Below are 4,167 nucleotides of genomic sequence, written 5' to 3' on the forward strand. Positions count from 1 at the left end.
TCATAAAGCGTTTTAATGGCCAAACTATCCTACAATTTAGGATTTTCCAGAGAGGGTTATTTGTAAATAAACGGGAGCATGTTGTTTCTTACACGACCACTAGAGGTGCTACACTTTAAAACGTGGCTATGGGTCGTAATCTGGTGCTTAAACAATCGACCCATTTGGTCGTATGAGTTGGAGGACTTGTTGACATATCTACGTGTATTTGCATTGACAGGGTTCAAAGGATTGTAATCATTTGAATATGAGCAGTTTGACAGGTTGCTTTATAAATCAACCTTCACAATGCACACTTGAGCTGTGTGATGTCGGTCCGTCCTTGAGAAGCGCACCAGAAGCTCCTTGTTCTAAATCAGGGATGGGGAACCTCCGGCCTCCGGGCCGTATACGGCCCGCGAGACAATTTGGTACGGCCCTCGATGTCACTGTTTTTCCTGGCCAAGGTCAGGGTCCTTGAACACAACACGAGCCTAACCATACACATGCCGCAGTTTCTGCGTGTCTGTGTCTTTAGTTGAAAGCCCAGTGGCGATCTGCTCATCTGTCAGACTGATCAGACAGTCAATAACTGTGTTGTTATCATTAACGGCCCGTACACACTACAGGCGTCAAAAAAGGCTTCCAACGCTTCGCCCATTCATTTGAATGGGGTGACGTAGGATATTTTCAAAATTCGCCGAACTGCATTGTGGGTAGCATGACAAGGCGTTGCAAGCCTCGCGAGCGTCTATCGGCGTCAAAAGTTCAACAATGTTCAACTTTTGAGGCTCGAGGCTTGCTCGAAGCTGGCGTCAGCCAATCAAATCCCGTTTTTGAATTCTCGTCATTACAAGCACTAGCCAATCAAACCGCGTGTATGCAGGTCTCGACTATTTTCCTTATGTCAGAAAATGGAGGACAAATTAATCATTTCCGTGGCAAATGTCCCAGTCTTGTATGACTGTACTCTGTTCACCTACCGGGACCTAAACCGGAGGAACCAGGCATGGCGGGAGGTGGCAGAGACAGTTGGTGAAACTGGTAGGTTTTCAACTGTTTGGAGAGTTTATATCCAGTTTACTTCGTTTTAGCATTGAACAGACAGCTAGTAATGTAGCATAATAACATATTGTGGTGACCACCTTCGATCGCCTCCGACTCCCATATCTCTCGGCACTACAATATCATATATATTAATAAAAAAATATTATAATAAGTATAAGCATAATATATAACATAACATATAATACATGCACAGCTATCAAGCATAGGCAGTATATTTAGCCAGCTAGTAATGTAGCATAACATATAATATATATTAATAAAAAAATATTATATATAATATAAGTATAAGCATAATATATAATACATGCAGAGGGTGTCGTTTTTCTCATACTGATCAATCTGTGTTGTTGTATTTGCTGTAAAGTGTCTCTACTGTAGGCTAATTTTATTATATGTACAGCACTTTGGCTCGACCAAAAATCGTTTATAAATGTGCTATATAAATAAAACTTGATTTGATTCACAGCTATCAAGCATAGACAGTATATTTAGCCAGCATGGAATGTAGCATAAAAATAGCATTCATTAATGGAGGAATAATTTAGTAAATTAAAGAAATTCACTTTATTATTTATTAACTTTATTATTTCATTTCATTAGAGAACGTCTGCAAGAAAAGATGAAAGAAGTCTGCTGTCTGCTGTGACCAATTGCCCAGCCAACCCCACCAGTGGTGGAGGAGGACGAGGACTTTCAATTCTTCAAGAGCCTCTTGCCCACCATGAGGCAGATGACAAAGGCACAGAGGGCAAGAGTCCGCCTCGGGGTACACCAGCTCATTTTTGAGGTGGACCAGGAGAACAATGTATAATTTTTTCACACATACTGATCCACATTACATTTTTTTACACTCATCACACACACTTCACTCAAATTCACCAAATAAAACATTATTTCAAGTATGTTATGGCTATACTGTGTCTTCACTTGTTCATGTGGTTTGTCAGTTGCAACATGCCAGAAGCTTCATGTATGTCGGTATATATAATGTGCTTTCTTCTGTAATTGGTCATGTGAAAACATATTGAAATTATGAGTGGTTTATCAGTAAAAACAGGGCTGAAAGAAAAAGGTTGTTAGTCATATAATAATATCAATTCAAGAAACATGTTTATTAGCAATGTTTGATTTTAAAATGGCTCATTTGGAACATTTGCTCTTTAAAGAAAATGGGTAGCTCTTAAAAGAGCTTTTGGTTTGGAGGAGCCATGGTGACCCTACACCACGTTCTGCTGCCATGACGACACCCTCCTCATTCAGATAGGAGCAGAAGGTCTCCCGCAGTTGGATGGATCGGCGTGTGGCGTTGTTTGAGCCCATCATAGGTGCATCGCGCAGGGTTGGAGCTTCATCACTCGACTTTGCGACGACAGGTGTGCATGATGACCTTCCTATTGTCTTCCTGCGGAGGACGTTGTGCAACACACAGGTGGCCTTCACACACAACTCTGTTACCTCCGGGCTGGTGGTGATGACACGCCGGAACATTCTCCACGGAGATGAGAGGATGCCAAACGCACATTCAACCACCAACCTGGCCGAGGCGGTAGTTGAACAGCCTCCTGTGAGGTGACGTCCAGGGAACGGACGCAGCAGGTTGTCCAGCAGCGGAAAAGCCTCATCTCCAACGAAGACACGGGGGAGAAGGCCGAGCCACTCTGCTCCTGGGATGAGGGTGTCAGGTGGTAGCTGCAGACTGCCATCTCGGAGGCCCTCTCCAAAAGCGGAATTCCGCAGGCTCCCACCGTCGCCGCTCCTTCCAAAACCTCCGACATCCACTACCCTGAAGAGGTACTGGGCATCCACGACAGCCAGCAGTACCAAGGAGTGGGTGGACTTGTAGTTGAAGTAGAGGGACCCAGAATTTGCCGGAGCCTGGATCACCACGTGCTTCCCATCAATGGCACCAACGCAATTTGGAAAGTTCCAGCGCTCCTGGAACCCAGCAGCGATGGCTCTCCAGTCCTCGGTCTGTGGTACCGGCATGGTCTCCTCGACCAGCGCGGTCCAGATGGCACCCGCAACCTCCTTGACGATGACAGCCACAGTTGCATGCCCGACCCGATAGCTGAATGCTATGGTCCTGTACGAGTCACCGGTTGCCAGGTACCTGAGAAAAAAGTAATATACAAGATTAAAAAAAAAAAAGGTTATACGCCACGCAGACACACAATTACACCACAGGCAGACACAGACACACACATCACAGACATACAATTACACCACAGGCAGACACAGACACACACATACAATTACACCACAGGCAGACACACAATTACACCACAGGCAGACACAGACATCACAGACATACAATTACACCACAGGCAGACACACACCACAGACACACACTTACACCACAGGCAGACACAGACACACATACAATTACACCACAGGCAGACACACAATTACACCACAGGCAGACACAGACACACACATCACAGACATACAATTACACCACAGGCAGACACACACCACAGACACACAATTACACCACAGGCAGACACAGACACACATCACAGACATACAATTACACCACAGGCAGACACACACATCACATACATACAATTACACCACAGGTAGACACAGACACACACATACAATGACAGACACAAATCACAGACACACAATTACACCACAGGCAGACACAGACACACATCACAGACATACAATTACACCACAGGCAGACACAGACACACAATTACACCACAGGCAGACACACACACACCACATACAATTACACCACAGGCAGACACACACACACCACATACAATTACACCACAGGCAGACACAGACACACACACACACACACACACACACACACACACACACACACACACACACACACACACACACACACACACACACACACACACACACACACACACACACACACACACACACACACACACACACACACACGGGCGCAATACTGCGTTTACCTAGCTATCTTAATTAATGTCATTCATCTGAACTAAATCACAGACTTCATTCATCCATTGCATGCATTCTCTTTCTTTATATACAGAGTCATATTAAATAAGTAGAAATACACAAAACGTACCGTAGGCAGATGGCGAGTCTTTGCTCATCCTGAAGTACTGCTGAAACAGTTCACCATCC

At 44.7% G+C, this 4,167-nt stretch overlaps 1 long non-coding RNA gene across 1 annotated transcript; it reads left to right on the forward strand.

Moving 5' to 3' along the window:
* Positions 1-738: 738 nt before the first annotated feature.
* On the forward strand, positions 739-1,956 carry LOC139435253 (uncharacterized). Its single transcript, XR_011644547.1, has 2 exons — positions 739-1,023; positions 1,648-1,956. It is a non-coding gene; the product is annotated as an uncharacterized lncRNA (long non-coding RNA).
* Positions 1,957-4,167: the final 2,211 nt, after the last annotated feature.

Source organism: Pseudochaenichthys georgianus, chromosome 2, assembly GCF_902827115.2.
Source record: "Pseudochaenichthys georgianus chromosome 2, fPseGeo1.2, whole genome shotgun sequence".
In the NCBI taxonomy this organism is placed as follows: domain Eukaryota; kingdom Metazoa; phylum Chordata; class Actinopteri; order Perciformes; family Channichthyidae; genus Pseudochaenichthys; species Pseudochaenichthys georgianus.